The sequence below is a fragment of the Pan paniscus genome, chromosome 19, assembly GCF_029289425.2.
Source record: "Pan paniscus chromosome 19, NHGRI_mPanPan1-v2.0_pri, whole genome shotgun sequence".
NCBI lineage: Eukaryota > Metazoa > Chordata > Mammalia > Primates > Hominidae > Pan > Pan paniscus.
The window spans coordinates 81,754,342-81,780,278 of record NC_073268.2 but is presented as its reverse complement, the minus strand read 5'-3'; the positions used below and the strand labels follow the sequence as shown (position 1 = coordinate 81,780,278).

General features: G+C 39.3%; 1 protein-coding gene across 24 annotated transcripts in view; it reads left to right on the top strand.

Moving 5' to 3' along the window:
* The window catches only part of CEP112 (centrosomal protein 112), a 554,108-nt gene that overhangs the window by 447,510 nt on the left and 80,661 nt on the right, over positions 1-25,937 (top strand). The gene's annotated exons all lie outside the window — the stretch shown is intronic.

The following is a 25,937-nucleotide window of genomic DNA, read 5'->3' as shown; positions in this document are numbered from 1 at the left end:
AACAATAAAAGAAAAATTTGGGTTTTACAGCTGCCCTTTCCTGCCTCACCTCTGCATCTTCTTTTTCTATAGCCTATTGAAGGCAATCTGAGTAACGTTGGGAAGAGTTAGTGTTAATGTCAGTTGCTTTTTATATATTCCCTTTAAGCTAAGACAACACTAGATAGAATAAAAAGCCTTAACAGATGGATAAAACCTTCAAGGCCATTACATCTGGCCTCTTCACTTTATCATTGAGGACTTTTTTTTTTTTAATGACATTTTTCCTATGTATTTCCACCTGCAAGCTTATTTCCCCTACCTGTGTTATAAGACCAAAAAAAAAAGAGAGATTTTTTTTTCATATTCTGGTGGTTTAAAAACATCTTTCAAGTTTTTTTCATTTACAAATGCACAGGAAGTACCTCCCTTGATCTATATAACTGTTTTGCTTCACATAAATTGCATTGCATATTTTGTTTAAATTGTTTTAGTTCTATGAAATTTACATATTAAGTGCATTTCTGTTTCACTTTATGTCCAAATACCAAGTGGTAGGTAATATCCAAATTTTAAATAAACAATCAAATCTAAATATAAACAAAAATGGAAAATATGAATATACTCCTGACAACATAGTTCTGGTATTGTTTCTTGATGATTAAAAAAATCTTGAAAGAATTATAATTAGTACAGTTGCTCATTTTAAACTAATTCTTACAATTTTAATTATTTAATTTTTAAATTAATTTTTAAATTATTTAGTAATAATTTAGTTATTAATTCTTACAGTTTTATAATATATATAAAAACCATATGTACCATATGTTACCTGAAAAAAATTAAAATTACAATATAGGTAAGATATAGCTAAGTTTTGATTCACTCACTTAGATTATACATAAAGTAAATGACATTTTTTTTTTACTAACCTACATTAAAGTTGCTAAGGTAATTGATTCATTAGTGTTCATTGCCTTGGCTCCTTAAGGCTACATCACAAAAAATACTGTGAATAATAGCTGATATTTACTCATCACGTACTATGTTCCAGGCTCTGCCATTTTCATTCATCTCATGTTCCATTATCTCATTTAAGCCTTATGGTAATCTTCATGAGGAAGGTATTTCTGTCATCCCCATATTACAAATGGGGAAACTGTGACCATGAGGTTAAATAACTAGCCCAAGATCATCCTGCTGAACAGTTGGCAGAGGCAGTTTCAAGCCACAATCTGTCTTACTTGAGAGCCTCAACTATTAACTATTATACCATACCCCAGTGTACTACATTCTGTCCATGAAAATGAGTCAAATGACCAAGTGCCAAAATGAACCTAGATAGATATTCTCATTCTATTCTTCTCTCTGCATGAATGATATAACATTTTTGCAACAGGTGTTTGATTTGGACATTCTGATTATATTTAAGTGTTTTGTACACATAGATTTAGGTACATGAATAGATATTGATACTCAGAGAGAGGCACAGCCACTATGAGGCTTGATTTTCTGGGACCAAATACATTTGTCTGCAGATATATTCAATAATGCTGTAAAAGTAGCGTGCATGCTAATTGTGAGACATACTTCACTCCACTTCTGGGTTGATGATGAACTGACCTCTTTCAAGCTGGTGATCAAGAATGGAGACAGAGAGTAAACCTAGTACTCATTCTGTCAGAGCTTATGATAATGCTTCCGCAGATAAATCATTAAAGTAATTCTAGAGAAAATTTGAGGTATACTGAAACCCACTTAAAGGGTCACCAGTCAGGTGCAATATAACTTGATAAAACATTTCTTAAGGGTAATTTGGCAATACCTATCATTATTAAATTGCCTGAGAGATATGCCTAGCCTTTGACCATTTTCAGAATTTGCCCAAAGGTGGCAATTAATAATCGCACTAAGCTTTAGCTAATCAAAAAGATGCTTGTTCTAGCTTTCATCCTTTCAGTCAATAGTTATTTATTCAGCTCCTCTTATGTGACAGGTACCTGCAACACCAGCATTCTCTATATCCTTTCTATATTTTTAACTATAGCAAATACACTGACAACTGTGCACTATAGGAAATGATGTTGGAGAGCATATTTAAGGATATTGAAAATGTTCACATGATATTTTTCAGTGAAAATGCACATCCCAAAACATATAGATATGAGCTCATTTTTGCAAAACAAAAGTATAACTCAAGAGAAAAAAAGACTACAATTATATCAAAATTTTACTAATGGATATCTCTGAGTGGTAGAATTTATGATTTTTTAATTTTATCTATATTTAAACTATAATAGCACTTTTGCACAGAGAAGCAATAAAAATTGTTTGGTAAAAAGGGAAAAGCTACCAGCCTGAAGAAATCCATTGAACATTATGGGAATAGTGGTAGGTGAGACTAACAGCAGGCATGATCCTCACTGTCCAAGAAACAAGATGAAGTAAGGTCTTTTAGAAAACAGAATTCCTTTAGTGTAAAAAGAGTTACACAAACGAACAAAATTCATAAGAGTAGATTTTTTTTTTTGAGATGGAGTCTTGCTCTGTTGCCCAGGCTGGAGTGCAGTGGCACGATCTCAGCTCACCGCAACTTCCGCCTCCCAGGTTCAAGCAATTCTCCTGCCTCAGCCTCCCAAGTAGCTGACATTACAGGTGCCCACCACCATGCCTGGCTAATTTTTGTATTTTTAGTAGAGATGGGGTTTCACCATGTTGGCCAGGCTGGTCTCAAACTCCTGACCTCAGGTGATCTGCCCACCTCAGCCTCCCAAAGTGCTGGGATTACAGGCATAAGCCACCACACCCGGCAAAAGTAGATCTTTTATGCTGTAACACCCTATCTTTTAAAAATCAAGAGCAAAAAAATCTTCTTTATCACTTATTTACTGCCTTAGCTCACTCCTTATATTCAAAGTCACGCCTTTCAAAAGAATTATCACCACTGCATACCCCAAAAACTTGATGGCTTAGAGCAACATCTATCTGCCCATAATTCTTTGGATCAGAAATTTGGGCAGGGATCAGCTGGGTGGTTCATCTACTCAATGTGTGGCATTGGCTGGGGTGCCTCATGAGGTTACATTCAGCAGAAAGCTTGGCTGGGGTTGGAATGTCTGAGCTGGTTTCAGGCCCATGCCATATGGCCTTTTTAACAGATTAATCAGACTTTTCACCTAGTAGCTGATGTCAAAGAGAAATAATTAAAAGGGGTAAAAGCAGAACCTGTATTTCCATTAAGCCCTGCCCTAGGAAGATTCACAAAGTCACTTCCACCACATTCGATTGATCAAGATAGGTCATAGGGCCAGCCCAGAATCTAGGAGAGGAGAAATAGTGGCCAATCTAGGAGAGGAGAAATAGTGGGAGGAATGACATAGATTTTGAGACCATTTTAAATCTACCACAGTAGTCTATACTAAAGGTCCGGTTTTTATCTCCCATTTATTCCTCAACTATACAAAATAGTACAAAGAGGAAAATATCTATATTGCTACTACCTATAATCAACATTAATTAACATCGTGGCATATTTGCATCCATCTTTTTTTATAAAGAAAATCTATTCTCTTGTTTTTGAAGTAGTAGAAATGTCATATGCTCATTTATAAATAATTTAAAATGCAAGAATAAAAAACAGTAACAGTTTTTAAAGTCACCCCAAATCCTATCACCCAGAAATAACCACCATAGAATTAAGGTAAACATTATTTCTGATATCCTACTATGTATAAGGGAAAAAGAACAGAAAGCCGAGTAGGCTTTTGAAATGAATACTATTGATTTTTTTTTTTTGTTTTAGAAAAATCTTTAATTTTACTTTAATTCTACTTTAATTCAACAGACAAAAGAAACTAGAGTAAAACAGAGGAATTGTTGAATTTTTGGACAGAACATGTTGATTTTGGCTGAAAAACGTGTACTTTTGCACCCTCATACTTTCTGCCATAACCCTTCCCTGCCACCTCCTACCTTGGATAGTAGTAGTATTTTCACACTGTCCGGGTTTATGATATTCACAATTTTTAAACCATATCCTATAGTTTAATTCTCATGCTATATTTCAATCTATGCAGTGTTTATACTAGGCCTTTTACCATAGTGGCCCCATTCCCACAGTTTTTACTTTGATTTGTTTCTTAATTGATTGGATGGTGCTGTCTTCCCTGAGTTTTTTCATGTTTAAGAATGTCTTCTGGCTAACCTGTATGATTGAATGGCATGTTACATGGGTGCGGTGTTCCTGTTCACATTTTCTTCCTATGTGTAAACACGGCTCATCGAGCATTTAAGGTTGCTCTGAGAAGCCTGGGCTAGACAGACCAGCAGACATGACCCCGCAGACTTTTCTGTCTGCAGACCAGCAGACATAGACTGAATGCACCTCCGTAGAAGTGATTTGCATTTTCTGAGGCATTCCTGAAGAAGTCTTTCTTTCTCATGTAAGTTTAGTAGATTAACCAGGATAAATTCAGTAAGCGACTGAGATATGTCTACATGTTCAGTATTCAATAGCAAATGGTTCTGAAGCATAGTGGTTCTCCTTGTAAGTGAAACTGACTTGTAGTGTCTCTGTGTGTTCTCTGACCTGAGGGAAGGAGAAGGCAGAGCTGGCGCACAAGCCAGCATGCATCTGGCAGTCTGACTGTTCTCGCTTTGAGATTATGTTAAGTGTGTTTCAGGGTTCACACTACCTACATGGAAGCGGCATCTTCTATTCCTTTGAGTTTGTAATGATCCCAATTTGGTGTATATCTCTGAAGTCCTTTCGTCAGAGGTAGCCAGCCCTGATATTTATCCGTTTTTCTACCACATCCATCTCCCCTACTCTCAGCCAGAAGAGGAAAAAATGAGGCTGCCATGCCATTTGCTTCTCTCCAGATTTGGTGATAGTATTGAGAATTCTCAGGATTTTGACTCATAACAACATAATGATCCTAGGGGCATGGGCAAGTTTTGAAGTTGAGCCCCTGTGCAACTCTTCACTGTGCTCCAGAATTACATTTCTTTCCTTGACCCCAGGTTTTTGATGGTTTTTTGTGTGATGTCTACCTTACCACCCGATATTGTTCTGTTGGTGCATTTTTGCTAGCTTTTACTCTTCTTTACTCATTTTATTTGGTGTTGGGAGAGGGACATTCAATCTACTATCTAATCTTGAGAAGTCTATTTGACTTCTTTATAACATTTAACAAGGATCTTCTGCTGCTCAGATATTACCACAATAATGCTGCCTAACAAACACTTTTGGAGACTCAGTGACTTTCACTCACATTTATTTTTCTTGGAACATGTCTGTGGGTCGCTGTTGTGGCTCAAATTCAGAATGTGCATTGACTGACTGGGTTTGACTCCAGGCTTTAGATCGGATTCAGGCCAGCTCTAGACGTCTGTACAGTCAGCTTGGACTAGTAGTTGTCCGGAATATCCTGTTAATGGTAGATTACAGAAGTGCAAGAGGATGGGTTGAAAGAAATCCCTGCATCCTCAGCCTCATTTCTGTCCACGTCAACGAGGCAGGGAAATTACATACTAACTCTAGTTAGAAGACCATGAACATCTGTGAACAACGATCTAATCTGCACATGACTAGCCTCTAAAAACTTCCTTAGCTCTATGGCAGCACTTTCCTGGGGCATCTACCTTTCGGAACCCCTCTTTCCCATTCTTGTTCCCGTCTCCTCTTTTTTGCACTGAAATAATGGTATTAGTTAGGGCCTACTTTGTTTTCTCTATATACACTGGATTGTCCCTGGACAATCTTATCCCTTCATGTTAACTTCCAGACAAATGAATTTTGAATTTTCATCACCATTCAAACTTTTCTCCCGAGCCCTCAATCCACATTTCTGACTACTACTGGGGTGGGCATTTCCATTTGGATGGACCATAGACTGTACAATCTAGACCTGTCATAAACTGAATTTATCTTCCTCTTGCTCTTCTCCCAGCCCCAGCCTGCTCTTCTTCTTGTATTGGTTATCTGAATTAAAGTACCACCATCATCCACCTACTCACGGAAGTCAGATTCCCTAGAAATCCCCCTGAATTAATTCTTTCCTTCCCTTACCTCTCATAGGTCAGTTCCTAGAGAAAACTCCTAAATATCTCCAAACTCATACCCCACTCCCCAATCACTAGATCCTACCGTCTAGGTCAGATCATCATTATCTTTGACCTTGCCTAGCACAATCACCGTTATCTAGAATCACTGCCAATAACTCGACCCTCTCAAATCTATGCCTCACACTACTGATAAGGTAACTTTTCTAAAACGCAAATATGGGCATGTTGTTTTTTCTTAAAATTCATCAATGGCTTTCCATTGCCTACAGGATAAAACCTATACTTGTCAATATGGCATACAAAACACTTTATGATCTAAACCAGCAGCTCTTAAGGTATTCTCTGCAGACTCCGATGAGTCCCTGAGACCTTTACAATGGCCCCACAAGGTCAAACTATTTTCATAATAACACAAAGATATCACTTTCCTTTTTTACTATATTGATACTTACACAGATGATATAGAAGCAGTGGTGGGTAAAACTGCTGGTGGCTTCACACAAAACAAGGCTTTAACATGAAACCATATGACTAGTCATTATTTTCTTCACTACCATGTACTTATGGTTAAAAATAAAAAGCAATAAAATATATAGATGGTCCCTGATTTACAGTGGCTCAACTTACAATTTCTCAACTTTACGATAGGTTAATCAGGATATTAAGTACATTTTCACCTTAATGATATTTTCTACTTACATTGGGTTTATTGAGACTTAACACCATCTTAGTTGAAGAGCGTCTGTATTGATTTTGTTAAATCTCAAACCTCGAGGATACATCTCTTTTAATATTAGTAGGAAGTACACATGAAGCACTTCTGCTGCATACTGAAGTAGGATGGCTGTCTTAGAGAAAAGTAGTTCTGTGTCTGTATGAGTATGAGCTGAACTCTAGTCACTCTGAAAGAACGATTGACAGGCAAGCTATGCTTATTCACACTTGAGTATTTGGCAGATGTTTTCTTGAAAATGAATGAAATGAAACAAGCCTGGCATTTCAAGGATAACAACTGACTATATTGTTGCTAATGATAAAATTTAAGCTTTCAAGCCAAAATTAGAATTTTGGAAAACTAATACCACCACTGTGAGCCTGACAGCCTCACAATACTTACAGACTTTTCTGATAAGATCAGTGATATTATCAGTGATGTGAATGGGAAGAAAGGGGAAGGAAGAGAATGAAGTGTATCAACATTTGGAAGATTTGTATAACTCACAGAACCATGTTTTCCAAATGACAAACACCTGATGTTACAAAACCATGCCTGAGTAAAAGATCCATTCAAAATGCAAAAGAGACCAATGGATGTTAGTGTAATAGAATGAAAAGCTCACTGATAGAGTTTCAGATTCCACATTGCAACTAACTTTTAAGAAGCTACCACTTGTCAAGTTTTGGCATAGTAACAAAAATATCCACAGTCATCTAAAAAGGCTACTAAAATACTCCTCCCTTTTCTAACTTCTTATCTGTGTGAGACTAGATTTTCTTCCTATTCTCCAATCAAAGTAACATCTTGCAAGAGATTGAATGCAGAAGCATATTTGAGAATCAGCTGCCTTCTATCAAATCAGACATTGAAAAGATTTGCAAAAAATGAAACATAGCTAGTTGTCTCACTAATTTTTTTTGCTTTGGAAAATAGTTATTTTTCTATTAAAATATTATATTTATGTTTACACATAATGAGTTTATTACTATTTTAATGAGTAAAATGTTTTAATATTTCTTAGTTTTAATATGTAATATGATAAACTCAGTAGATGTAATCCACATATACAAAACCTCTTTGGGGTTGTCAGTTTGTAAGAGTGGAAAGGAATCCTGAAACCCAATACTTGGAGAACCACCTGTCTAGACATCACCCTGCAGTCTCCCTCATCAGCTGCCAGTGCTCAACATAGATGCCATGTTCTCTATGATCCCATGCCCCATGGGAAATGCCCATGAGTTCTATGTAAAGTGTCCTTTCCCTTTGACTTAAGGTCATCTTTTCTGCGAAGCATCAGAGTGAGAAACTCATGCCAACCTCGTTCATCCCTCTAATGAAGTGTTTGCTGTATTACAGTGCTGACCCACAATCCCTCACCCAGTCCGAATCTGCAGGTTCTAGGAAAGTGGTGCTTGTGCTGTATCTGCAGTGGGTACTGGGACAGCACAGTCTACTCAGACACATACAGGAATAGTGAAATGTGTGAGTGTCCCCAGTGAATGAGACAAGTAGAGATTTTAAGTACCCACCCAACATCAGTCAGGTTTTGTTCCCAAAGAAGTTAACTGCAGACTTTCAAAAAGAATTTGTGTTTTTCGGAGGACTTTTGGATTTCAGGATTGCAGATAGAACATTGTGGACCTGTATTTAGATGAATTGTCTTTCTCACCAACTAGACTGTGAGGTTTTTGAGAGCAAGCTTTAGTGCAATGTTTGTTTCAATGGAAGTGCTGGAAATACACAGAATAAATGAATGATGTTCCCTCATAAATCATAAAAGGTTCTGATAACGAATAGTGTCATTTATTCTCATGTCATTTTATTTTTAGTGGCAGCAAGCTCATAAATATTTTGTAATGGTATAGCAGATATGGGGAGAGAACTCAGATCTTGTGGTAACCGTCATATATTTTGCCTAATTATGCAGATTCTAAAAAAATATCGTGCGCCTTGTATATACAGACACACCTTGTTTTATTGCACTTCATTTTATTGCACCTCACAGACATTGTGTTTTTTACAATTCAAGGTTTGTGGCAACTCTGTGTCAAGTCTATTGGCACCATTTTTCCAACAGCGTGTGCTCACTTTGTGTCTCTGTGTCACATTTTGGTAATTCTTGCAATATTTCAGACCTTTTCATTATTATATCTGTTATGGTAATCTGTTATCAGTGATCTTCGATGTTACTATTGTTATTGTTTTGGGGTGCCACAAACTGCACCCATGGGAGACAACAAACAATAAGTGTTGTGTGTATCCTAACTGCTCCACTTCCTAGCCATTCCCCCATCTCTCTCCATCTCCTTGGGCCTCCTTCTTCCCTGAGACACAACAATATTGATGTAGGCCAATTAATAATTCTACAATGGCCTCTAAGCATTCAAGTGAAGAGTCACACATCTCTAACTTTAAACCAAAAGCTAGAAATTACTAAGTTCAGTGAGGAAGGCATGTTGAAAGCCGAGACAGGCCCAAAGCTAGGCCTCTTGTACAAAACAGCCACATTGTGAATGCAAAGGAAAAGTTCTTGAAGGAAATTAAAAGTGCTACTCCAGTGAACACATGAATGGCAGAAAGCAAAGCAGCTTTGTGGTGATATGGAGAAAATTGTAGTAGTCTAGTAGAAGATCAAACTAACCACAACCTTTCCTTAAGCCGAAGTCTGATTCAGAGCAAAGGCCATAAATTTCTTCAATTCTGTGAAGGCTGAGAGAGGTGAGGAAGCTGCAGAAGAAAAGGCTGAAGCTAGCAGAGGTTTGTTCATAAGGTTTAAGGAAAGAAGCCATCTCCATAACATAAAAATGCAAGGTGAAGCAGCAAGTGCTGAAGCTACAGCAAGATACCCAGAAGATCTAGCTAAGGTCATTGATGAAGGTGACTACACTAAATGACAGATTTTTCTGTGTAGATGAAACAGCCTTCTGTTGGAAGAAGATGCCATCTAGGACTTTTATTACTAGAGAAGCTTTAAAACTACAAAGGACAGGCTAACTCTCTTGTTCAAGGCAAGTGCAGCTGGTGACTAAGGCCAGGGCTCATTAACCATTCCAAAAACCCTAGGATGCTAAAGAATGATGCTAAATCTAATCTGCCTGTGCTTTTTCAGTGGAACAAGAAAGGCTGCACTGCAGCTTGGTTTACAGCATGGTTTCACGAATATTTTAAGTCTGCTATTGAGACCTCCTGCCCAGAAAAAAAAGATTCCTTTAAAAAAAATTACTGCTGATTAACCATGCACCTGGTCACCCAAGAGCTCTGATGGAGATGTACAAGGAGATGAATGTTGTTTTCTTGCCTGCTAACACAGCATCCATTCTCCAGCTCATTAATCCAGGAGTCATTTCAACTTTCAAGTCTTCTTATGTCAAAAATACACTTCATAAGACTGTAGCTGCCATAGATGGTAATTCCTCTGATGGAACTGGGCAAAGTAAATTGAAAACTTTCTGGAAAGGCTTCACCATTTTAGAGCCATTAAGAACATTTTTGATTCATGGGAGGAAGTCAAAATATAAACATTAACAGGAGTTTGGAAGAAGTTGATTCCAACTTTCACGAATGACTTTGAGGAAGTAACTGCAGATGTGGTAGAATAGCAAGAGAACTAGAATTGGAAATGGAGCCTAAAGATGTGACCAAATTGCTGCAACCTCATGACCAAACTTGAATGAAGAGTTGATTCTTATGGGTGAGCAAAGACAATGTTTTCTTGAGATGGAATCTAATCCTGGTGAAGATGCTGTGAACATTGCTGAAATGACAACATAGGATTTATAATATTATATCAACTTAGTTGATAAAGCAGTGGCAGGATTTGAGAAGATAGACTCCCATTTTCAAAGAAATTCTACTGTGGTTAAATCAAACAGCATTGCATGCTACAGAGAAATCTTCCGTGAAAGCAAGTCAATTGGTGCAGTGAACTTTATTTTTATCTTGTTTAAGAAATTGCCACAGCCACCCCAGCCTTCAGCAACCACCACCCTTATTAGTCAGCAGCCATGAGCATCAAAAGCAAGATCCTCCACCAATAGAAAGATTAGGACTCTCTGGGGGCTCAGATGATTGTTAACATATCTTAGCAATAAGAAAGTTTTAATTAAACTTTAATTGTTCTTTTAGACATAATGCTATTGCACACTTAATAGACTATAGTATAGTGTAAACATGACTTTTATTTGCACTGGGAAACCAAAAAAATATGTGAGACTCTCTTTATCATGGTATACACTTTATTACAGTGGTCAGGAACTGAACTTGGAGTATCTCCGCGGTATGCCTGTATTATCTAAGAACACAATTTGTATACTCCAGGGGCAATGCCCACAAAAGGCTGTATGCCAAAGCCAAGTTATCTAAATGTGAGTTGGCACTATCCACTGAGCTCACAGAAGTTCATTTGGGGAAACGTTAGAAATAGTTCTTTAAAGAGACTGTGGAACATTCTTCTGGCATCACTGCACCACCAGGGCTAAGTCCTTTCTTTGAAGCTAGCGTATTGAAAGTTTCTCACTGTGAAGCCAGATGTCCAAGCAGAGATTTCATATCAAGGAGAAATGTTGTAAAATTTTTGCTTGCAGGCATAGAAAAGAGATTTTACAGCATTGATGCTTCTCTCCCTTGGCTACTGACTGGAGTTCACAAGACAAGGTCAGCTGCCAGTAGGACATCTAGCAATCTGGTCTGTGTTACCAGAAGGGCTTGGTTGGGGGCGGGGGGTGGGGGGTGTAGAATATTTCATAAGATTGGGCAATTCTTACTGTCCTAAAAGCTTACAGGAATCAATTTCCCAAGGAATAAAATTACAAACCTCATTGTGGTGTTTTAGTAGCATTGAGAAACAGGAAGAAATCTCGATGCCTAGCATCAAATGGCATTGTTTGGGACCTGTTCATTACTTAATTCCTGTCTCCCCTGTATGCACGTCCTTACGGCACAAGGAAAGTGGCATTTTCTTTGTGCCCTCCTGAATTAGAATTAATAATGCTAAGAATAGAAATGTATTTTCCATCCCACCTAAGAAGGTTTGCCTGCTCACTCAGAAAGAAAGACAGAGCCATTCAGTCATAGTAGCATAAAGCGTTAAGTGCCATTTTTCAGGAAGAATGCTCTGGAAGATAGGCTTGGATACACTGTGGCTGTGAATTATGACCTTGCTTCCTAGAGCAAGGAGAAGCAATAGCAATAAATGAGCGGAGAAGAAAGGAACAGTTCTCTCTCAAAAGTTTTTTTTACCCCAAAGCTTCCCTCCGATTCTATTCTCTGGCAGTTTTTATTTTATTTTAAAACTAGTCAAATAAGATTCTTTGTTCAGTGGACAAAATCCTTCAAGTGCTATGAGAGATATTTTTAGCCCCTGGAACATTGCCTTGTGTACGTTAAGGAATCAATTAAGGTTTGATGAGCGAATACACGAATATGTGAGTAGGGAGAGTGTGATCAAAAGAACACAGGTGAAAGTAGATTCCTCTTCACTAATGGCTAAATTGTACTCTTTGGAAGTCACTAGGTGACTATATATGGTTAATTGGTTTTTCTGTTTGTTTGTTTGTTTGTTTGTTTGAGACAGGATCTCGCTATGTGGCCCAGGCTGGAGTGCAGTGGCACGATCTTGGCTCTCTGCAGCCTCCAACTCCTGGGCTCAAGCGATCCTCCCTCCACAGACCCCAACCTTAGTAGCTGGGATTACAGATGCGCGTCACCACACCCAGCTAGTTTTTGTATTTTTAATAGAGACAGGGTTTCACCATGTTGCCCAGGCTGGTGGTTAATTGTATTATTGCATGGTCCAAAATGAAGTACTTTGGTTAGTAAACTATTGGAATATATATGGATAATTTTAGTTTTTTAATTTTAAAAATTTAACAAAAAACGACTTGGACATTGTTAATCTTTAATAATGCTAAACTGTATCGGAGATAGTTCAAAGGCAGTATAATGAACGTAATGATCATTGAATGACATAAATGTAAGCCTCAGCAACCAAAATTACTGAATGATTTAATATGAATTAGGTGGTGCAAAAGTAATTGCGGTAATGGCAAAAACCGCAATTACTTTTGCACCAGCCTCATATATGCTACATAGGTGTATATGCACATATTTATATATGCAGTCATATGTCACATAACAACATATCAGTCAAGATGGACTACATAGATGATGGTAGTCCCATAAGATTACAATGAAATAAATGATGAGAAATCCTTACCACCTAGTAACTTCTTAATTATCCTGACCCTTTGTAGGCCTAGCCTAATGTGTGTGTTTTTGTCTTATTTTTAACAAAAAGCTTAAAAAGTAAAAACAAAAAAATTAATAGAAAAAAGCTTATGGAATAAGGATATAAAGAAAAATGGAATATGTACAATTATTATCTGTCAAATAAAAATAAATTTTTAACAAAGGAAAAAATATTGTATAGCTGCACAATGTGTTTCTGTTTTAAGCTATGTTATTACCAAAGAATCAAAAAGTTAAAATTTTTTTTTAAGTTTATAAAGTGAAAGTGTTCCAGTAAGCTAAGATGAATTCATTATTGAAGAAAGAAAATGTTGTTTTATAAATTTAGCATAGCCTAAGTGTAGAGTATCTTAAAGTCTACAGTGGTGTACGGTAATGTCCTAGGCCTTCACATTCACTCACCACTCACTCACTGACTCACAAGTGCAACTTCCAGTCCCGCAAGCTCCATTCATGGTAAGTGCACTATGTAGGTGCACCATTTTGTATCTTTTATACTGTATTTTTACTGTACCTTTCTTTGCTTAGATATATTTATATAATTGCCTATAGTGCAGTAATGATACAGTAATGTTACAGTATAGTAACATGCTGTACTATAGGCAATTATACCACAATGGCATAAGGTGCAGGAAATGTACTTGAATACATTTACTCAAGTACCACTGGTACAACAGTTCTCTTTCTCCCATGTCCTTGATGAAATTGACTCACAGCTCCAGGCCCTATAGTCATAGCTAAGCCCAACAAGCAGAGTGTGGTCTCTAGACAAGTGGATAGACTGTATGGCGTTGTTTCTCTTGCAACCCTTCCTAGCTACCAACCAACCTCTTGTTCTTTTTCTGATGTGTATATGATTCAACTCTTCCATCTATTCTCTTAAAGTCCCTTTTGTAATCCCACCATAATATAGAAAATTGACAGAGTAACCTATCACCTCTTCTCCAAATTCCATAGTGTTTTTCTACTTCTAATCATCCTCTAGCTCTATGCAGCATTTGACTATATTGATTGACCAACAATTTTCCTTCTAAAACAGGCATTGTCAAGCTTGTTCTGTAAAGGGCCAAATAGTAAAAATGTTAGGCTTTGCAGGCCATATAGTCCTAGTTGAAGCTATTTAGCTTTTAACATTGTGGCCTCAGAGCAGCCATAGACAGTATGTCAACAGATGGGCATGGCTATGTTCCAATAAAACTTTATTGACAAAACCAAAGTAAATGCTAGATTTGGCCAGCTGGCTGTAGTTTGCCAACCCTTATCTTATCTTAGCTTATATGATACTTCTTTTACTTGTCTTTCTTCTGCTAGTCTCTCTTCCTCCCAGTGGGTGTTCCTCGAGTCTATGTCCTGGGCTTTGCTTCTCCTTTTCTTTTCCACACTAAGATCATCTCCTCTGTGATGTCAGCTGTCACTTCTATAGAGATGATTCCCAGAAGCCCTGGCCTGATTCCTAGCTGGGTCCTATATCTTGCACTGCCTGTAAATCATCTTCTTTTGAAGATGCACTACTATTTCAGAGTCACCATCTACAACATTGAGTTGTGATCTTCCCTTCCAAATTGGCCCTTCTTTCCAGTCTATCAGGGTTACCTCCAGTCTTTCTGTTTCCTGTTAGAAACTTTGAGTTCATCTTTGTCCTTTCTTTCCTTCATCCCAATTTATCTCGAGTCTCTCACCAGAGTCCTTGAATGTATTTCTTATTCCTCTGATATGACCCTATTTGGAGCCCTTCTCAACTTGTGATTGACTTAAAACAGCCTCCTCTCAGCCGATATCCCTGCCAAAAGGCTCTCAGCTTCAGTCCAGTGTGAAGAACTCTGCCAAAGAAATCTTAAATCACTGTGATGTCCTTGTCTTACAAAGAGGGTTTGGAAATCAATAGGAAAACTAACAACCCAGTGGACAAAAAGAGCAAAGAACATGAGTGCAGAATTCATAGAACATCAATGTCCAGCAAACTTATGAAAAAAAAAAAATGCTCATTCTTACTCATAATCAAATAAATGTAAATCAGAAGTCCAAAGTTTTGAAGGGACTGACTGCCACCCGACCAGTATAAGTTTTCATTTTGAAAACGTGGTCAATGATGAAGATACAGGGAAACCAGCAGGCTCGTTCCCCATTTCTGGGAGTATAAACCAGTGTGGCCTCTGTGGAGGGCAGTATGGTCTTATCTACCAACATTCAAATGCACATAACCTTTGGGCCAGCAGTTCCCCCTGACAGGAATCTATCTCTGGATATACTTGCAAGTCTATACAATATCTTTGCAGGATTGTTTGAGCAAAAAGCTGGGGAAAGCAAATTATGACACATCCACACAATGGAATATTATGAGGCTTTTTTAAAGAATGAAATAGATCTCTTTGAAAATGAGGCAAGATTGCTAATATATAATAAATGAAAAGAGTGCAGCATGTCATATACATAAAAAGATGTCCTGAGTAGGTCTCCAGATGGGTAATAGTGATTATTTGGGGGGAATAGGACTTTCCATTTTTTATTTTATATCTTTTGATGATGTCTTAATTTCTGAAAACGTCTTATGACTAAATTGAATTTAGAGGGTTGCTTATAACATCATGATCAAACTCTTCTGCTTAGCTTTCAGAGCCCATCCAGGTTTCTCACTATTCCTTGACACACACATTCTCTTCCAATCAAGCTGGTTCTCACTATCCACAAGCACCTCGCCAGCCACGCAACCTGCCTTCTCTCATGCTGTTCACCTTCCTCCTCAGCAGCATCTTTAACCCTCAGACTTGTCAAGTTTTATCATCTCGAGGTCTTATCTCCCTCCTCCATGAAGCTCTGCTGACTGCCCCAGTCCTCAAGAACCTTACACTTTCATGAGGTCCTGTTATTAATCCTTAATAATAATTTTTTTTTTTTGAGATGGAGCCTCACCCTGTCACCCACGCTAGGGTGCAATGGTGCAATCTCAGCTCACTGCAACCTCTGCCTCCCGGGTTCAAATGATTCTCCTGCCTCAGCCTCCCAAGTAGCTTGGATTACAGGCACCCACCACCACACCCAGCTATTTTTTGTATTTTTAGTAGAGACGGGGTTTCACCATGTTGGCCAGGCTAGTCTCAAACTCCTGAACTTGTGATCCACCCACCTCAGCCTCCCAAAGTGCTGGGATTACAGGCGTGAGCCACCATGCCCAGCCAATAATTATTTGATTATTTCATGCCTCACACTTTCCGTTTCTGCATAACACCCACAGTACTGGGTGCTCAAACATAAAGACTTCATTGATTTAAAGAATATAATCCCTGGATACTGGCCTGACATGGTGGCTGATATGGCTTGGCTCTGTGTCTCCACCCAAATCTCATCATGTACTCCCATAATCCCCACATGTTGTGAGAGGGACCCAGTGGGAGGGACCTAGTGGGAGATAATTTGAATCATGGGGACAGTTTCCCCCATACTGTTCTAGTGGTAGTGAATAAGTCTCACAAGATCTAATGGGTTTATCAGGGGTTTCCGCTTTTTCATCCTTCTGATTTTCTCTTGCCACCACCATGATTCTGAGGCCTCCCCAGCCATGTGGAACTGTAAGTCCAATTAAACCTTTTTTTCTTCCCAGTCTTGGGTATATCTTTACCAACAGCATGAAAACAGACTAATACAGTGGCTCACACCTGTAATCCCAGCACTTTGGGAGGCCCAGGCGACTGGATCACTTGAGGTCAGGAGTTCCAGACCAGCCTGGCCAACATGGTGAAACCCCGTTTCTACGAGATACAAAAGATTAGCCAGGTGCGGTGGTGCGCACCTGTAATCTCAGCTACTCAGGAGGCTGAGACAGGAGAATCACTTGAACCCAGGAGGTGGAGGTTGTAGTGAGTTGAGATTGTGCCACTGCACTCCAGCCTGGGTGACAGAGTGAGACTCTGTCTCAAAAAATATATATACACATATAATCCCTGGTTACTAAATATATTAATTTATTTTATACCTATTATTGCTTGTTTTCAAGGCAGCTTTAAACACATCAACACCAACCTTAGTGTTAAAAGAAGTAGGGACCCCATATCCCCACCCCTACAAAATGTTAGTTCTTGGATTAGTTAAATATCTAAGCCTTCAGTTTAACAAACTCCTCTTTTAAGATTCAGACATCCTTGATGTATTAACATATTAAACCACTTGAAGTAATTCACAGTCTAATGTGAAACTGTTTAATCAGAGACTTTGTTCCTAACAATTAGATGAGATCATCTCACTTGAAGGAGTAGGAGGAGGTATTTGGGGCAGGGAGGGAGAAGAAGAGGGCAAGGAAGTCATTTAGGAACCTGAGGAATAGAGCTTGAAGGTGTCTGCAAGTGGGGAGCGGGCAGCGTTGGGGGCAGCAGGAGGGGCTGTTCAGTGGAAGAGGGGTAAAGGGGCTAGACTGAAATGGGAAGAATTACCCCTAGGGCAGGACTAGGCTGAGAGCCAGCCTGTTGGTGGACTTCATTTCAGATCATCTTTGTTGCTGTAGAACTTTAACACCTGACTTCAGAAGTCTTTCAAACACTATTGTGCCTGATCCTATATTTACATGTATAGGTTGAGACATATGTATAATTTTTTTAAAAGAAAGTGGAATGTATGCGTATGTTGTACATGTATGTAAACATTTCTAGAAAAAGAATGAATATATGCATATATATGTATATTTTCCAATAGTAGTTATATGCTACTGAGAGAAAAGTGAAGTTATGAATAAACAGTTGTATTATCATAACTGATTCTGCATAACTGTGCCTTATAAATCGTGGAACAATTTAAAGACATTTCTAGCGCATTCTATTTTACATTTATATAGTTATTTTTAAGGGACTTGTTGCTACTGCATCAGGAAATCTATAATATCTCATGGTAAATTATGCAGTTTCTAAGGAACTGAACCAAAATCAATAAATTTAGCAAAATAAACCTAGTAGTACACATATATCATGTTTTTCAAGTGTATGTAATTGGCAAAAATTAATGTGATGCTGTCCTGCCATCCAAAAAGACCAGGCTGTTATTTCCCGAGTTGTCAATGGGAGGCTATTGCTATAATAGCAGCAGTAGTAGCAGCAAAAGCAAAAGATTTGGAGCAAGAAGGCCGGGATGGTTGGTGGGTTACAGGAATGCTTTAATGTTGGAAACACAGAGGAAAAAGTGGAATTAAAAAAAAGAACAACCCCCATTTTTTCAAAAGAAGCAGAACCCTTCAGCTTTTATGTCTCTGTCACTTGCTGTAGGATTCTTCATAAAGCCCTCTAACCACCTAAATAAATATTCATATGGCTGCTCAACATCTCATTAATAAAACAGGATTTGGTGGTAAAATATTTCAGAGTAACAGATGATTTGCATCTCACCCTTGTTTAACTTTAAATCTCAAGCAATTAATAAATTAGACTCGAGAGCTTTTTAAGAAGTAACATTTTACATGTACCACAAATTGCATTATTTTTATGTGTAAATAATGATGAAAGGGGAGATTGTTCCTTTGATGTCTATAAACTACACTGTAAAATATGCAGAAACATTCTTGAGTTTAGTTGGAGCCAAAACAAATAGACTAGTTCATAAAACAAAGCAGCAGCATTCTTAGAGACAAGCATTATTTTTCTTTTCTTCCCAATTACTTTTTTCCCATCTTTTATATTCTTGCCATTTCTAGTAGCAGATTCATTCCAAATTCGCAAGTGATGTTAGCCTGTATTCTCTCATCTGGAGAACTGAGCTCTTCTCAGGTTCCTCCCAATAAACTTGGCTTCCTGTACAACGCTTACAAGACCTCAACTGGACTGCCAGTTTTAATACAGTGAATCATTTTTGTAGGTAGTATTTCATTGCTGCCTAAAAAACTAATTATTCCATATTTTAGCAAATATTGATGTTCTTTGGAGAGATATATTTACTTTCCTCTCTATTTTCCAAGCTGGCTTATCTGATTTCATTTTGTTTTTAAAATAGCGTCAGCAAATTCTTGTTTACAAAGTCTCCGAGTTTGGCCAGTTTTTTTTCTTTGGCATGGTTAATAAATAGCATCTCATTGTAAGTTCATGTCTACCTACCATGGAACAGAACACAGAAGCAGTTTGGGCTCCCTGTTTGAATATAAAACAAGTGTGTCATTAACATCACAAGATGGATTGTGTTCTACATCTGAAGCACATGTATTCTTCGTGAACACACTGTATAGTGTTTGGTTAGATACTGTGTAGATAGGCTTATTTGGAGAAGCTCAGAATGTGTGCTTGACCTCAAATCCCTCCCAGCTAGACAATGGATATTCTTCCATGTTGTGGCCTCTGTTTCAGCCTTGCTGTTCACAAATCTACCATTTCACTTCTTGACCTAATGCTTTTTCACGAAGACTGATCCTGAGCTCCGATCACTTCAAATATCAGACTTGTCTTTCAGATCCTACGCCCCATTTTTTCTAGCTAGGTTTTTATTCTGATCTTCTTTTCTTCTAAATGGCAGTTTTCCACTTAAGCTCACCATCACTCTGTTCTCAAACATCGTGTTCTCTCTCATCCGTTCTTCTTCTGTTCTTAACAAAGCTTAATAAGCAGAGTATTAACTATACTGGATTCATGTGAATCTGTTTTATACCAGCTGAAATCATAATTCCATGTTATTTCATTGATTAACAGAATCTTGAAGCTGAAAAGAATCTTTAAAAAATTGGCTCTACTGGCCAGGCATGGTGGGTCACGCCTGTCATCCCAGCACTTTGGGAGGCCAAGGCAGGCAGATCACCTGAGGTCAGGAGTTCGAGACCAACCTGGCCAACATGGTGAAACCCCGTCTCTGCTAAAAATACAAAAATTAGCTGGGTGTGGTGGTGTGTGCCTGTAATCCCAGCTAGTTGGGAGGCTGAGGCAGGAGAATCCCTTGAACCCAGGAGGCAGAGATTGCAGTGAGCCAAGATCACACCACTGCACTCCAGCCTGGGCAACAAAGGGAGACTCCATCTCAAAAAACAGAAAGAAAGAAAGAAAATTGGCTCTATTGACCTCCCAGTCTTTCTACCCTCATCCCCCACTTCAAAAATGAAAATCTTAAGCCCACCTGAGGGTAAGTGCCTGGTTCTTTTTAGGCAGCTCTTAGCAACACCAAGTCTCAAATCCAGAACTTCTAAGCCTGGTCTTCCCCTCCTACTCCACATAGTCAAATGCACAAGAAAATGAAAACACTACTTTTACTTTAAAATATATGTGAACTGCTAAAATGGATGGAGCATCTTTCTCACCTCTACTGTGATTCCTTGCAATTCAAGCAGAAATTTCCCTTGGCTTTTAGAGTGGGGCTCAGCAAAGCCATTTCTCATGTGGGCAGTCTGAGAAATGTTTCTTTCCTTCAATAGTTGGCTTTGTTGCTTGCTGTGATTTTTTTTTTAAATTATGCTAGTGGTCCTTGCAAACAAAATGTCCAAGGCCAATTTAGAAAAGAGGTTATGATTTGAAAAGGCATCTTTTTAAACACTAACTAATTTAAAGAGCGTTCCAAAGGAAGGAACTGTTGATCAATAACGATCTCTTGCAGCCTCATAGATGTGGAGGCTCAGCAAAGACACTTATGCCAAGATTGATTTGCAAGAAGCCTGAGGAATTTGTTTTCTAAGAGGAAGCCAGTTGTTTTGAGAATCCATTTAGTTCAAATGATTTGTTTCTATGATGCTAGATGATCAATATATAAATAAAAGAGATCAATACAGCAGCATTCTTTACTTTTGGAAGGATACCAGCACAGTGGTATGAAGATGTCAGGCTCTGTGCTACTTTAAGTAATTTTTCAACCTTTGCCAAACTATGAAGTATTACCTGGAGCCCAATCTTTTTAAATGCTACCACTGTTGCATTTTTCTTAAGGCTTAAAGTATCCTCTTAGATTATCTTCCATGTGTTGCGTTAAAGAGAGATATAGAACTTAAAGCCTGGGCACGGTGGCTCATGCCTGTAATCCCAGCACTTTGGGAGGCCAAGGCGGGCAGATCACAAGGTCAGGAGATCGAGACCATCCTGGTTAACACGGTGAGACCCCGTCTCTACTAAAAATACAAAAAATTAGCCGGGCATGGTAGCGAGCACCTGTAGTCTTAGCTACTTGGAGGCTGAGGCAGGAGAATGGCATGAACCGGGGAGGCGAAGCTTGCAGTGAGCCGAGATCATGCCACTGCACTCCATCCTGGACAACAGAGCGAGACTCCGTCTCAAAAAAAAAAAAAAAAAAAAGAGAGAGAGAGAGAGATAAAACTTAAAAGCATGGATTCTGGAACCAGGCTGCCTGGGTTCAAATCCCAGACCCACCATTTAGAAACTATGTGATCTCAAACAAGTTATTTAACCTCTCTGTGCAGCAGTTTCCTCATTTCCAAAATGAGAGAAACAATAAAGCCTGTCTCATAGGAATTGCAAGAATCGAGTGAACTAATGTTTGAAAGCATTGGAATAGTGACTGCTACTTAATAGGTCCTACATATATTTATGTAACTATTAAATTACTGAAAAAGGCCCTATTCAATAAGTGTTGAGGTATGTTCAAGTGTAACCCATATTAAATAAATCTATCTTAATCCCGTTTCCCTTCTAGCTTCTGTCTGTACTCCATCCCTGCTCATTTCTTATTACTTTACAGTCCAGCTTCTGTTGCCGTCAATCCACAGAAACTGCTCTTACGGTTGCCAGTGACATCCTTGCTGCCTCTGTCTTTACCAGCTTGACTCCCCTCAAGTATCTGACACAATGGGATGCCCTCTGCCTCTCTGACAGCTGTTTCCTAGAAACCTTCACGGCCCCTCTTTGTCTCTTGCCTTGAAACCCTGTTGCTCCTCAGGGAAACTGTTCCTGGCTTCCTTTTCTTATTAGGCTCTGCAATCTCTCTTAGGCAACCTCAGCCACTACCACCTATGTTCTGACAACTGGCAACTTTCTATCTCTAGCCCAGATCTTTTAGATCATAGTGTGTTCTAGCCCTTTCCAAAACCTCCCTGGATATCAAAACAGATGACATGTCCTACTGAAAACTGAAACTCTCCATGTCCAAAATGGAAATCATTATCTGAACCCCCTTAAACCTGCTGCTGCTGTTCCTGTGTTCCCAAACACAGTTCATGGCAGTGTCCACCCATTTGACCCAACCCTTCCTTTCCTCCTCTCTTTCATTGCCATAAGCAGTCCATCACCCAGCCCTCTGAGCCTCAGCTTGGCTCATCCTCTTCTGTGCATTCACAAGGCCCTTCCCCTAGTTCAGGAAAGTACTAGCCCTCCCCTGCTTCTGAACAGGCTCCCGCCCCCAGGCTTGTCCCCTTCCAACCCCTCCTCCACACCACATCCAGAGTGATCTTTCTTCACTGGGTCCCCACGGCCCTGAGGATGCAGCCCAGATGCGCTCGCAAGGCTGCCCTGCCTGCCCCAGTCCTCTCTGTCTCCTCTTCCTTTCCTGCTGCTCGCACCCCCTACCAGTGCTGATCTTTTAAAAAATCTTCAGTTAGGATGAGCTTTCTCTCATCTTCAGCCTTTGGCATATGCTGTTTCTTCTCCCTTCTTCTGGCCAACTCCTACTCTTCCTACAGGTCCCATCTTGGATATCTCTGTTTCTAGACAGATTTCCTGGACCATTCCAGCCTCTAGGACTGGTTTATGTTCTTTATTTTATTTTTGAGACTGAGTCTCACTCTAACACCCAGGCTGGAGTGCGGTGGCATGATCTCAGCTCACTACAACCTCTGCCTCCAGGGTTCAAGTGATTCTCGTGCCTCAGCCTCCCGAGCAGCTGGGATTACAGCTGGCCACCACCACGCTGGGCTAATTTTTGTATTTTTAATTTTTAATAGAGATGGGGTTTCAACATGTTGGCCAGGCAGGTCTGGAACTCCTGACCTCAAGTGATCTGCCTGCCTGGTCCTCCCAACGTGCTGGGATTACAGGCATGAGCCCCTGCGCCCGGACTAATGTTCCATTCTTTATTCACCTCTTGTGCCCTTTGGTTCTCCTGCTGTAGCAGAGCCAGATGCAATGGACTGGGTGCTGTTGCACCTCCCACTGGCCCCTAATCCTGGCAAGAACAGGGCTGTTCACAGCAGAGCCCCGTGCCTAGTGTTCACTGTCAAATAAACCCACTGTTGTGTGAAAGGTATACAACAAAAAAGAGTTCCTTTCAGAAAGCACTTTCTTTCTTCAGTGATGTGGCAACACATATGCAGAGAAAACAAGAAATTTTACTTCTTAAGTATCCCCACATCCTCGATTTTCCATGCTTGGGGGTGAGTCCTCAGATCTGTTTTCCCACTTGCCTTTTCTTTCCCTTTCTCTCTACCTCTCTCTGATGCAAATTATTTATAGTGTTTCTCTGAAGGTTTCACGTGGAAACATCTGACAAAATTTTTAGGGCTAAGAGAACAATCACACTTACAGGCTTAACCCCAAGATAAGAACACTTTCTGGTCTGTCCCTTCTCAATCGTCAATCCCTAAACTATCTAGAAGGTCTGCAATGTTGGATTTCCCTTTCCTTTCTTCTTGTAATGTTTATCCAAGTTTTTCTTTCATCCATGTTAAGGCCATATTATTTCATGACATAAAAATCCCTTTGATTTTATCAATAAGCATAAACAAATAGATCACAAAAAGAAAGAAAGCTAAACTAAACCCTCCCAAAATAAAGTCAATAGAATTTAGGAGATACTCATTGAACTTCTACTGAAATAGACATTAAAATTAAGGGGCTCATGAAAACATAGTATTGTAATGGGATGAGTTGAAGGAGGCACTTTGCAAAAACCCCATCATTGATTATATTTTACAGAAAAAATAGTAAATTTTTTTTTTTTTTTGAGATGGAGTTTCACTCTTGTTGCCCAGGCTGGAGTGCAATGGTGCAACCTCGGCTCACTGCAACCTCCACCTCCCAGGTTCAAGCAATTCTCCTGCCTCAGCCTCCTGAGTAGTTGGGATTACAGGCGCCCACCACCACACCCAGCTAGATTTTTTGTATTTTTAGTAGAGACGGGGTTTCACCATGTTGGCCAGCCTGGTCTCAAACTCCTGACCTCAGGTGATCCATCTGCCTCAGCCTCGCAAAGAGCTGGGATTACAGGCGTGAGCCACCGCGCCCAGCCAAAAATAGTAAATATTTGATTGAAATTTAAATAGTAAATGCAACTTCCAGTTAAAATATAGCAAAATTTCACATTTATGCCCCCGTGCTTTTGTTTAGTTATATATAGATAGTTGAAGAGACAAGTCAAATTTTATATTAATAGAGAAAAGTTATCAGAAAAAAATGTACAGGATTTTTTTTGTTGTTCCATTTGGTTTTTAATGAGTGAGCCCACCACCTTAAATGACTGTCAGTGGATGGTTCAGTTCAGTTGGCTTCCCTGCTTTTGTGTTGCTTATTTCTTCCTGGCCAAGAAGTCAGGGACCCTTTTAAACATTTTCACCTTCAGCCACCCATGCCTTCACTTGAGCACACATTCTCTAGCTGCTAGCTTTCCAAGAAATCATGAGTGGGAAAATTAAAACTCAAAAGCTGTGAGAGTTTGGGATACAGGGTTTGAGAAGAAAAACAAACAAACATTTTGCAAAGCAGTGCTTTGTATTTACTGTATAGCATCCATAAAGTAGGCCCACTGTGCTGGACACTGAACTTCGTGTTCAAGTGTCAAATATCTGCCTTTTGGTTAAGCCCTGGAACCAGAAGGAAGAGCTAGGATTCAAAAGCTAGGGAGGAAAAACCAACCAAAAGAAAAGATAAGTATTAAGGATAGTGGTCATAATATGACAGTTCTGAAAACCAGCAAATAAGTTTCAAAACCTTATTTTTGTCCTATTTCTAGTATTTTTTGTGGGTGAGGGGCGGAATCTTCTCTCTTCTGGGACTGACTTGTTTTTGTGTTTGTGAGATCATTCTAGATTAAAGACAGGACATGTGTGCTGAATACCGCCCATCTAGCCACTTGCGTGAGGCCCACAACAGCCTTTAAAAGGCTGTTTCCAGGGGCAAGGAACCTTTTTAAATTCATAGCAAAGACTTGTAAGTGTGATGTGGTTACATGTCCTGAAATATACCGATTTATTTAGCTGAGCAAATTATATTTCCCAATGAGAGCCCAGTCATAAAAGTAGCATTTTTCTAGGAATTTTAAAAAATGGAACATGTAAATAGAAATTTTATTGCAGCTGAGAATGTCTTCGGGTTTGAATTGTTTGCACCATTGTTTACAGACTCCTGGCTTCTGAAGGTTCTAAATGCAATTTCATATTTAAAGGGGATGGCAATAATAAATGATTTCTAGAATCCAGACCTGTAGTCAGGAAAGCATGACTCCCAGCCTTCCATTCCTGTCACTTTCTTGCCCCAGCCCTGTTCCTAGCAAGGGCCTTGGAACCCCTTTGTCCCTGAAATGCCCCTCTACAGCATCATGCACTTCAGTTGTTTTTTTTCCTCATAGTCTCCTGGTTCCTTTTCTCATTTTCATCATTATCCCCACATTTTGAATTGATTATGCTACCAAGACTATTGCAGGGAAGGATGTGTTCCTTGTATCCCAGATGGAAACTTTGAACACATTTTCCAACAGAAACATTATTATAAATGGTGGATGAGTCTCACGGTACAGTTCGCACAATTTAGTATCAGACACATAAAGGTTAAATAATCTTTTTCAGATTCAGGTCTTTCCCTAAAACTTTGACTTGACTCCAAGTAGTCCCTCCCCTGCCCCGCTCTACCTTCCCCGCTCAGTCTCTTTCAACCATCGAACTCTTAAAAGCATAGGGCTGGCTGGGCACAGTGGCTGACGCCTGTAATCCCAGCACTTTGGGAGGCCAAGGTGGGCGGATCACTTGAGGTCAGCAGTTCGAGACCAGACTGACCAACATGGTAAAACCCCCATCTCTACTAAATATACAAAAAAAAATTAGCCT